The sequence below is a fragment of the Equus asinus genome, chromosome 3, assembly GCF_041296235.1.
Source record: "Equus asinus isolate D_3611 breed Donkey chromosome 3, EquAss-T2T_v2, whole genome shotgun sequence".
Taxonomy (NCBI): Eukaryota; Metazoa; Chordata; class Mammalia; order Perissodactyla; family Equidae; genus Equus; species Equus asinus.
In genome coordinates, this window is record NC_091792.1 from 59233566 (window position 1) to 59246256 (window position 12691).

Here is a 12691-nt window from a genome sequence, read left to right on the forward strand (position 1 = left end):
AAACCATCTATGAAGCAATATTGCTGGAGATAGAAGTCACACTACCCTTCCTTTTGGATACGTGCTCCAATGTTTTATATTCTACGATTCAGTTAATGCCCCTGTTGTGCTTTTATTCTCCTGGGCTAAGACTTACTCTGTCATTCCTCATTTCTTTCTTTTTCTCAACTCTCAAATCCAAGAGGATGGCAAATCCTGTTGCTTCTACTTCAGAAATATTTCTTAGCTGCTCCACTTCCTCCCAGTTTCTACTTGGATGGGAAGCTCTCATTTATCTCTCAATTAGAATATTTAATTATCCCTAATTGATTTTCTTGTTACCAGACTTCCATACTCCAGTAATATCTCACAGTGTAAACCAAGGCCAATGATAGGACCATCTCTCTCAGAAAGTTTTCTATTGTCTCTCAGTATTGTCTCTCTATTGCCCTCAGGACGAAATCTGAACACCTTCTCAGTATATCTCACAGGGTGGTCCCTGGATAAGCGAATTAGCACTCCTGGGAACTCGTTAGTAAAGTCTTAGGCCCCACACTAGACTTGCTGAAAGCAAACCTCTTTGGTCCAGTGATTTGGGATTGACCAAGCCCTCCTCCAAGTGATTCTGATTCACATTAAAGCTGAACTTCACATTTTCAGCTCACTGCAGCTGGAAGAACCTTTTTGCTCTGGCTGCTACCTCGGACTTTGCAGGCTCTCCTGCATTTGCGTTCCTCATGCGTTTTACGCTCCTTTCTCACTGACCTTCTCCTCCTGCAAATGCCAGACTTTTGGTCTGTTCTTTCCTGTGGTGTGGAATACCACACCTGCATTTTTCTTTCTTTTTTAGCAAATTGCTGTTATTTCTTCAATACCCTTCTCAAATGCTGTGAGAACTCTGACCTCCCTTAAGAAACGTATCTGTCCTGTCCTCCATCAGCATTTTGTTCCCATCTCTGTAACAGCATTTACCATGTTACATTTAAATTTATGTCTCTATATGATATTTTCCTCCAAAGACTGTGAATTCCTTAAGTATATAGACGACGTTTTGTTCCTCTTTGTACCCCTAGTGGCCTTGCTTTCTGTTTTTCTCTTCTTTTTTTTGCTCCCTCTTTACACACAGGATTTCAGATGGTTGGAAAAATATTTTTGAGATGGGATATTTCTACGCAGCAACGTAATGGAAATCAAGGAGCTTGGCGACTATTACAGTTTTGTAAAGGTCTTTATCGCATATCAGAGTAATAAGTTTCCTGTTGCTCTTTTGTCCACCTGCGTACCTAAAATGACAGTAATTATTTAGAGAGGCACACTGATTCCCCTCACGCTCCTACCATATGTTATTTCTATTCTCACTTTATCCACGTGTCCCAGGAGGCCCCTTTATACAACTTCCTGTGTGACCCCAAGATTCTGACAACAAGAATATAACATTTCCCAGGTGATTTCTCTCTGTTGTTCAAAACTCCTATTGCTTTAGATGCAACTAGTTCAATTCCCTCTGCTGTTTTTTGTTTATTTGTTTTTAAAAATCTGATTTCCATTCTTAAGTGAAGGAACACTGTGTGGGTGAAGAGAAGGAATTGACAAAGGAGAATTCAACTCTGTTTGATGGCCCCTTTCACTAAAATATAGCCCTCCCCTTTCTTTTATATTTAAGTCATTAAGGTGGATGTTAAAAAAAAGAAAGTAACTACTCCAGATGTGAAAATATGTTAGTTTACAAAAAATGACGGCTGCTATTTGCCAATTGCAGATCAGCTGAGGAGTAGCGTTGCCGTTACTATTCACTCACTGCAAGTGTCTTCGTGTTCCCATAGCTTGGGGTTCAACTGTTTACTCAGCATCAAAGCACCAAATTTAATTCAATCGCTTAAAAACTTAGTAAGATTTCAACTGGTAATTGTACTTCTACAGAGAGAATAGTGTGCCTTGTTTCACAGAAATGAAATGAAAGAGTTAAGTCAAAATAGATTATTTGAATTACCAATAAGGCAAGTTGGGACCTTTTTTCATTAATATCTAACAAAAAATCAACTAATAATTTTTAAATGACCTTTTTATTTCATCATGGAGAATTTGATATTCCTTGATGATTTCCACAGATTTATTTTATATGATAGTTAGAAAACGACATCCCCAAAGCCAGAAGCAGACTAACTTAAATGTAATTTTCGTTGTCATTGAAAGCGACAGATTTTTGACAAAACTCAGTGTTGGCTCTGAGCTATTACAGCAGTTTAATTTCCAACAGCAAGTAATTCCAACTCAACACAATGGTTATGTGGACATTTTGTTCATGAGCTAAATCTCCTAAACCCTGAACTGGCCAATTTACTTGATGTAGGGAAACCCCAGGGTCGACCTGTAGCAGTTTCTTCCAGAAAAGAAACAGAACTGTTACAATGCTTTGAACCCCAGATAAGCAAGAGATGTAAAATCAATGTGTTTCTAATGTTCCCTTTCAGGATAATAACAATGGATCTATTCTTAAAGAGTACATGAAAAAGAGCTTTTTAAGCCATAGCATCTATGAAGAGGATACATTTGGAGACCAGTTGTCTGAGGTGCTGATGTGCTGCCCATATGTCTCAATCTTCTGTAATGGGCCACAGAGGCCAGATCATGCAATGCTTTTTTCCCTTCACACTCTGAAGAATCTGCTTTCCTTCTGTGTGGGATCAGAACTGGCCACCCCAAAATGTGTCTCTTTGGCTTGATTAAAACAAAAGATTCTGAAAAAACTTTGACCTTCCCCCTAACTGCCTAAAAGAATTTAGGATAGAAGGCCTGTCCCCAGGATGAGCCATCACCACAGATAACTCTGGGTATTGGTAGACTGGGAGAGTTCTTGTTAAGCCCATTTTCATCAAAGTTCTGTCTCTAGGGTCATACTGTCTACAGACGGCCCAAGAAACATTTGTTTACCAAAATTTGCTTTTCCATCTCCACGTGAATTGCCTCCCTCCCCTTTGAAGTCCCAAACCACTACTCTCAACATCCTCCTTGTCTTTAGCTGAAGATGGTGTTTAAGGTGGTGGCTTTGGCCATTTTGACAAGTTACTCAAGTTTGCTGGGTTTCTCCCGTGTATACATGTTGTCAAACTTTGTTTGATTTTCTCTTATTATTCTGTCTCACGTCAATTTAATTCTTAGACGAGCCAAAAGGACCTAGAGGGTAGAGGAATAGTTCTGCCTCCCCTGTACTTCTGTGACAAAGGCAGACAGAACCTCATCCTACAACAGGTCTCTTCACTTGAACTCCTTAGCCTCTCTCAGTAGCCAGAAGTTATTAACCAGCAATCCTAAATTTGCCTTCTCTGAGCATATCCAATTGTTTCTCCCCAATTTTGTGTATTATGTTGGTGTACCTATTATGATTATTCTGAGGCAAGAGAATAATCAGTCCCTTTCTGTACCTTAGAAAACAGAGGCAGGGAATAGGCTGACTGTAAAATTGTGTGGGAAGGAAAGAGTATAGGAGTTTTTCTACCAGAAAAGCCCTGGGGAGGAGAATTTAGCTTTGTATCATGATTGTCTTTTCCAGCGTTGGAAAGAGGTGGTCAAACTCAATGAGAAATGAAATCGACATGAGAATCTTGCACTAATTTGCCTCTTCCCAGTTGACCTCCCGGAGGGGTACATTCCATGAAGCTCCTAGGGAGTGCTCTCAAGGAAGGCAATGACGTTGTTGAGAGGGTGTGCTCTGCCTCCCATGCTGTAAGAAGGTATGTGTGAATGTTCTAATCAACAGCCTTTCTATTTTCATCACCTGCCCTGCAGCCCTTGTTAGTTGATCTCAGAAACCTAGTGGAGGATAAGAGAGCTTGCTGGGATCTTGTTTGCAAGGAATGCCACAGTGCATTTAAATGGCCAAGGTGTTGTTAGGAGCCCTGCAGAATGATGGAGAAAGTATAGTTCCTCCTCTGAAGGAGCTTAATAACCACAATCTCCCCACAAGGGAGATTTATTGGCAGCCATCACTCTAGTCTTTGTTTCTCTGAGTTTATCTTTTGTTAGATTCCACATATAAGTGATATCATACAGTATTTCCACAAATATTTTTTGAACAACCAATTAATTTTGCTAGTAGAGGAAGTCTACTTAGAGTCCAGTAGCAGAAGACATATAAACCAATAGTGCACTGCAACATATAAATTCTGAAACAAAAGGTTTTAAGGCTACAAGGGAGCATAAGATACATTATAAAGCCAAAGAATATTCTAGTTAACTGATGATATAATATTTCCAGCATTCTCTTAAATACTCTATCTTCTTCCTTTCTCTTTTCCCAGACAAAAAGAGGAAAAAATAAAGATAAGTAAAAGAAACAGCATCAGATACCACCATGAGTGGTCGGATACTTATGGCTGTTATCTTAAACCTGGTCTTTCTTCCTTCCTTCTTTCCTTCCTTCCATCCTTCCTTCCTCCCTTCCTTCCTCTTTCTCTCTCTCTCTTTTTCTTTCTTGTGAGGAAGATTCACCCTGAGCAAACATCTGTTGCCAATCTTCCTGTTTTTGCTTGAGGATGATTGTCACTGAGCTAACATCTATGCCACTCTCCCTCTATTTTATGTGAGACGCTGCCACAGTGTGGCTGATGAGCAGTGCTAGGTCTGCACCCAGGATCTGAACTGGCGAACCCTGGGCCACTGAAGTGGAGTTTGCAAACTTGACCGCTACACCACTGGGCTGGCCCCTCTTTCTTCCTTTTCTTTAATCCTGTTTAACTAAATGGCTTTGCTTGACTAATATCTTAGAAGGATTGGTGGAGAGGGGCTACAAGATGTCTCTAGGCTCCAAATACAAAGATCAAAGTAGGTAGCCTTGGGAAAAACTCCTGACAAAGCCTCAAACAACAGTAAGGGGAAAATGGGATTTTTCTGATTTTTGTGTGTAAAGCTACATTTCACAGCATGTTGCTGAAGATTAATCCTGAGTGATGATGCTTCCAAATAATTTGCTCAAATGTTTATTCATCTTGTTTTAATTCTGTTTCCTGACAGCTTAGAGATATCAATAAAGCCAACTTTATTCTAAGATCCATATAAGGTGGTTTTATTCTATTCACAAAAGTATAAAGTTACCATCAAGAAAGTTATTATTAAATTAAACCCAAAAGTTTATTAAATATGGTGACTGGTTATTAATCTTGGGGATAGGAGAGCAGTTAATGCTGGTCCTGGAAGAACTTATTGTCTTGTCATGGAGAAAAGACTCATAAGAAATAATCCAAAACAGTTTGTAGTCAAGTTTCAAAATGTGTGTATTACAGATAATTGTGTTGATTGTTGGTTACCACAGAAAGCCTCTCAAAACATGTGTGGGTAGGAGTCAATAGAACTGAGCATTTTTATAGGCTTCACCCCTTACCTCCAAAGTCTTCTTGGGGAAATTTCCTGACATTTTATTGCCTTAGAGCCCTCATCCGTAACATGGGGATAAAGATGTCCCACTTGTTTGTGAAGGGGATATATCCTTATGCCATCCCAAAACATGCTGCTTTCGCATATTGGTTGTTTTGAGCTGAAGGCAATTGAGAAACAGCAAATGCAAGAAAAGCCCTCTGCCCTATTCTTTCTACCAAAGAGCAGAGCATAACTTTGTCCTTTCTCCTGTACCAAGGTGAAGAGAGCAACTCTTATCACAAGAGATGGAGAGCTGGCACCAAGACGAGTCTACATAAATAAATCTTACTAAAATAACCCTTATTTTTCATTATCCCCCCTCATATATGTCCTAGTTACTTTCCCACAATTTATCAGCCTTGGAATCCCAAACCCCTTTCCTTTGTCTAGTCACTTCTCCACAATTTATCAGCCTTGTTAAAATGGTATATAACCACTTCTTTGAGTTTTTCACTTCTTTTCTGTGAAACCCCTGTGCATGTAAGAATATTAGCATCAATAAAAATTGTATGCCTTTTTTCTTGTTAATCTGTCTTTCGTTAGTTTAATTCACAAGTTCCCAGTCACTGAGCCTAAGAGGGTAGAGGAAAAGTATTTCCTTACCTACACTTGCTAAGAATTAAATGAGATAAACTTTTAGGAAGTCATTTCTTCCATCCTAATGATTTTCAACATGACTACACCAAATTTGTGTCATTCAAATACAGGCATAACGTAACATGGTCAGAGAATATTATCCTAACATTTGGCCCACAGTTATTCTCTGTGAGCGGTTTCTGTTCAGAAAACATGTTCGTAAATGCTTTGAGTTTATCAAGCAGTGACTTCAGAGGAACGGGGAAGCTGCTATGGATGAAGTGTGGAAGATGATTACGAAATGGAGTCACACATATCCAAGGCACCTAAAATGGAGCTAGGAGGCCATTAGGGAAATGGAGCTTATGTACATCTCTACCCAGGTGGAATGTCAACTTTTGAACTCTGCTTCACTGCTATCATCCTGACCTTTGACAAATAGAAATGGCAAGTAATAGGATATATTGGAGTATATGAGGAAGCCATTTGGTGTAAACCTAATTTGGCCTGGCTTTGTTTTTCCAAAAGAGTCTGACATGACCATTGAGCATGCATTGTATATCTGCTTTAAACATAGACTATGGCAAGAACAAATGCCCTTGAGATACAGGCTCAACTTCCCTCACATTGGCATTTCCTTAAGGATAAGCATCTGTTCCTAGGCTAGGAACTGATTTCTATGCTTACCTTTGACCACCCAGCTCGAGACAACAGACCTGTCACCCTGCTGTGTTCACCGAGACAGCAGACCTACCTGCTGTGTCCATCAATTGCTGTGCTGACAGAGCAGTCTCACGACTATTATAAAAGGGACATTTCAATCATATGTGAAACATCCTCTTTTGGGGTATATAACCACTCTGTACATCCCCACTTCTTTGATTCCCTTTCTTCCTTTGGTAAGAAAGGCCCTGGGCCATGGTCCTCACATTTTGGCTCAGAATAAACTCACCCAAATTTTCATTTATAGATTTGTTATGGACTATTTTCATCAACACCTTCTTCCAAGAAATATGCTTACTCCTATAGAGAAGAATTTTTTGCCTTAGAGATGGCTTCAGCAACCAATTATGTATAGCTAAGATGTTTACATGGGATTTACACATATTGGGGTATATGGGATCAAAACTGATTTTGCTTGAACTGAAGAAGCCTGACTTATGATCTATCAAACATGCATTGTACATCTACTTTAACCATTAACGTTAAGAACCCATTCTCTTAAGATATGAATGCATACTTCTCCTCCTACCCCAGTGTCAGTAACGCCCTATGCCCTATTGGTAACGCCCACATTAGTCCCTTTCCTGACATCAGGGTCATGTTGAACTGCTAATTTGCAACTGAATACCTCTTTTAACCTTTGATGAATATGTATCCTGGGCATGTTTAAGGTATGTTCTTTGTTCTCAAAAGACTGTAGTGAAAACCATGCTTCTCTGGAATGCTTTTTCTCTTTGTGGAAACTGCCCTGCCAGGTTATAATCCTCAGCTTGGTCAAATAAAACTAATCTTATGTCTCTTATCTTTGGAATGGTTATTGGTTATTTTGCATCAACAAAGTAACAGTTGTTGCCAGCACCAATCACAAATCTTGCAAAACAGCTTATGTAATTTATCTTCATAAAAATTACAAGCAATAGGATATATTGGAGTATATGAGGAAGCCATTTGGTGTAAAGCTGATTTAGCCTAACCTTATTTTTTTTTTCTTTCCAAAAGGGCCTGACATGGCCGTTGAACATGCATTGTATATCTGCTTTAAGCATTTCCTATGGCAAGAACAAATGCCCCTAAGGTAAAGGTACAATTTCCCCCACATTAGCATTTCCTTAAGGATAAGGATCTCTCCCTAGACTAGGAATTGATTGCTGTGCTCACCTGTGACCACTCAGCTTGAGACAACAGACTTGCTTCCTGCTGTGCCCACCACCAAGAGAGCAGACCTACTACCTCCTGTGTCCATCAATCACTGTGCCAACAAGGTAATCTTGTGACTATTGTAAAAGGGAAATTTCAATACATGCTCTTGGATGGTGTATAACAACCCTGCACACTCTCACTTCTTTAGAGCACTCCATTCCTTTGTGGAAGGACTCTCCCAGTTACATGGTCATCATGTTTTAGCTCAGAATAAACTCACCCCAATTTTGATTTATAGATTGGTTATGGATTATTTGAGTCAACAATCTCTTTTTGCCTTTACAAACTATCCTTGTGTCTTTTGTTCTCCTTGGAGCACATTTGAGTTTCTACTTGAATCTGTGTCTTCGGAATTGCAATTCCTAAGACCCCAAATAAACATTTTTGATTCTCCTATGGTTTCTGCCTCTTATTCGTTGACATTACATGATATGAAAGACTTGGGATCCGGAGCAACTGACCTCCAATTTCAGGGCCGCTATGTGGACATGAGCAAGACCTCTATGTTCTCTCATTTTCCCCAGTGTCTCGGGCTCCATGGTGAACCTGGGCTTGAAGCTCTCACCTTGGTAGAGGTTCAGACCTTTATTTGAGTGTCGTCTGTTGGCAGCTTCTGTCAGGGAACTTCTGTTCTTATATCTGGTAAGTACTTACAAATGGGAAGTCCATTTTCTAAGGAGACTGCCAACTCCTGTTGGGTTTATGTTTGAATAATATGGTTCTTCTACACATAGAGTTTTGTCCTGCTGGCCTCACATTACTCAGGATGATCTACGGCCAAAATGAGGCTTCTTTGAAATTCCTAAGTTGGTTTACTTGCTCACCCAATTGGGGGAGGGGGAAGTTAACAAACCAAACAAAATGAATAAAAAGCTTATTTCACTTGGTACTTCAAGGCCTCTAAACAAAACATTGAAAAATTGCTTCCCTGCAAGCTGTTAATTCTAAACTCACTGAGGCCAATTCAGACTTCACTCAGAGGCTTGCCAAGTTAGAAAAGTCGATTGACACTTCCTTTGCTAGTGTAACAGCCTCCCCACCTCCTCCACCCGCCTGTCTCCCTCCTCAATACCCTTCTTTGGCTGAACTCTTTTTCTATAATGATGGCCCTGAAGTTCTGCTGGATTCTCTTGTAACTGCCCCTTTTGGTGCTTTTCTTTAACAGGAGACTTTCATTTTCTAAAGTTTCGCAAGAAGTTTCCCTCTTGGGAACACTAGCTGATTTTATGTTTAAGAACTATGGTCACTTCTCTTATAAATTTCTATCTCCATGGACCAAAATTACTGAGGACGATTTAAAATTGTAATGGTCAATAGAAAGAGCATTCTAGTTAGATAAGATCATTTAAAAGGTGTCCTTAAAAGCAAAGCCTTATAACTTCTCTGAGAACTCTTATTTAGACCATCCCCAACTCCTAAGACTGAAGGAAAATTTTAAATCACAATTACCCCAAAATTCTGAGGGAAAAACTTGAACTTTTTTTCTGTCTGTCCTTTGAAGCTGTAAATTTTACCACATCTTTAAAATGTAAACACCCGAGTAGATAACAACCCACAATTGCCTGAGACTAAACCTGGCTAACTCAATCAGTAAAACTTGAGGTTAAAGAAAAAATAAAGGGAAAAGTGTCTTGTTTTAAATGCAGGCTCCTAGAGAGGCTTTCTCACCCAAAATCTAATTCAGAGTCTCTTTGTCTAAAGCAAATATATATAAATCTTAAAAGTTGTCTTCACAAATGTTAACAACAAAAAAACCTTTTAAGTGGGTAAACTTAACTTTTTCCATCTGCTAGAGAAACAATTATTTATAAATTAGTGAGTTTTGTATGGTACCTGATTCATGGCTGAAATTTTTAAAATAAAAGCTATAAGATCTCTGTTTGCTCTGTTTGTGTCTGTCTGTATATATGAATGGATGAAATAGATATGGTATTTTTCTACCTCTGGATGGTATTATCAAAATTTATTTGTAAAGAGCTCTATTTAATAACTTAAAGTAAGCACTCACATATATAAATTATTTCTAAATATAATAGAAACTAACCCAAATGTTTTCAAGCTAATGTGATATAAAATAATCTTTGGTAAATAAAAGCTTAAGTTTGTTCATTTAATTAAAATGGGCATATCTTCAGAGTTATCAGCATTGGATGTAATGTAAATGGAAATTTTATTCTATCTAGGTTATTAGTCAAAAAAGCTCATGTTATCTCTTTTACAAAATTTGTCAGCAAAACAACAACTAAGATGATAGCTAACTGCTTTAATCTCTCATGAAATTTTCATGAATAACGTAAATATGATTGTTAAGAACAAATGAATTACATAGATGTTAATGAAATAAGGATTTTTAGGTGTAATAATTATGTTATATGGTATGTGTACTTAAAAATAACTTCAGGGGCTGGCCCCGTGGCTGAGTGGTCAAGTTCTCGCGCTCTGCTGCAGGCCCGGTGATTCATTAGTTCGAATCCTGGGCGCGGACATGGCACTGCTCATCAAACCACGCTGAGGCAGCATCCCACATGCCACAACTAGAAGGACCCACAACGAAGAATATACAACTATGTACCGGGGGACTTTAGGGAGAAAAAGGAAAAAAAATAAAATCTTTAAAAAAAATTAACTTCAAAACCTGAAACTAGAGTTTTGCTAAGTTAAATTAAAGGATGGGAAAGTCAATGAATAATCTAGATCATTTCCAGAGGAGATAAAATAGTAAGACATTAATTGCTAAACATAAGTTTATCTAATTTTGGCTTTTTATTACAGAAAAACTAATGTCGGGGTCTATTAGTAAACAAGCCTGTGTCACATCAAAAAATTTATGCTATGAGTAAATGTTTATTCTGAGTAAAAGAAAGTATAAGGAATGGAGACATTTTTGTTTTGAGAGTAAATTTGTCCTAAAGTAAAGCTGGTTACAGGAAAGAAGAAAGGACAAATTCTGAATGTAAAAAAGAAAGTTATAGAAGGTATATGGAAGAGAAACCCTGAGAAAAAAGTTTTATGTATGGTCAAGCTGGCTAAGATAGAAATGAATTTAATTAAAACTCATTTAATATTAAAAGTAAATGATGCCAATTAGAATTTGGTTTTCTCTCTGTTTTAAAAGGACAAGATTTCTTAGGCTTTTAGTCTGCTCTTGATAAAGAGATTATGAAATGTTTTTCTTTATCTTTGAATAATCTGCCTAAAAGGTAGAGATTTTATGTTTTATCAAAATAATTTCCTATGCTTTATGTTAGAAACTGACTCTTTTATATTAAAAGAGCTAAGGTTTTGCACCTATGTAACCTTCTATATTTATATTTAAAATTTTATCACTTTCGTTAAATAGATGATTAAATGTTAAGTTTTATAATGATCTGCAATCTCATTTAGGCAAGTGTTTTAAGACCTTCTTTGATATTTTTGACAAACTTCCCCAAATCAGATTCTAAATGAAGTCTTTTTTGACCTCTAGCTAACTGTGGGATTTTTCAGAGGATCCTTGAAACATCTCAAAAAAGATTTGTTCACTCTCCTTATAAAAATGGGGATGTTAAACTAATTAGGCTCATCCGATATGTTAAATTACAAGGAAGCATTGTCAAATAAGAAATAACATTGTTTTCTTTATATCTTTATAAGTATATGTTATAAGAATTCCAGAAACTATGTGAAATTCCTGGAAATCTAATATGTCCTGGTATATAATGTTGTCTGTCATCAAAATTGAGGCTCACATTCAAAAGAGTGAGCCTAATATCAGAAAAGTACCTCAGCTGAGGTGCAGCATTGCATGCAAAGGCAGCAATAACAGAATCTAGAAAGGTTATGACACATGTGGATGAAGCCCATTCTGCTTCTGCAAAAAAACCCGTCCCTCAGTGCCAGACCTTTGCCAACCTGATGTCCTTGTAACATGGCAACAGTTTGCTCCTGAATCAGAGAAATTAAGATGGGTAAACAATGGCTGTAAATTAAACTAACAGGGCAATGGGAAACCCAAGAGGGCCACTTGGCTCTTCCTGGTTCCCTGGCAAACCCCATTTTTTCTTTTTCACTCTGCTTCATCCACCATCGTGCATTCAAAAAACTTTTTCTGTCCCCAGAGGCCTCAGTACTCCTCCCTCTGGGTCTTTCACACAGCTGCAGCTGGATTTCATTCAACTGCTACTTAGGATGGGTTATCAATATGTTCTTCTTGTATGCATGTTCTCAGGATGGGCTAAAGCCTTCCCTTGTCACAAAACTGATGCCCTCACGATGGCAAAGAAATGGTTAGAAAATGTCTTTCCCATTGGAGGTCTACCTTCCAGTCTCCAGTGATCAGGGCACCCACTTCACTGGGCAAATTGTACAAGTCTTAACAAAAACCTTTCAGACTTCTTGGAATTATCACTGTCCCTATCACCCTCAATTGTCAGGCAAAGTCGAGAAAACTAATGGAAAAACTGGATTCAAGCAGAACAAGTGTTAATTACATGAGACTGAAGGACTGAGGCAGATGCTCTAATGTTTTGTTTGTCCAGATTTAAAAACATCTTTTTTCTTAAGCTATCAACAATTGGCAAGACATACCTCTGTGAACAAAGATGAGACATTTACTTTTTTTCTCTACCTGATCCCTCCAGAATTCAGAGACTTTCAAAGTATATTCTTATTTTCACTTATGTAAGTAATCATGCTTAGTTTTTAATATAAACAAATGAGTTTTACTGTGATTATTTTTAGTAAAAAAAAAAAGGAGGCTAATTGTAGAGAAAAATTATGTTTGCATCTTTATAGATATTGGATTCTAGTCCTGTTAAATTGC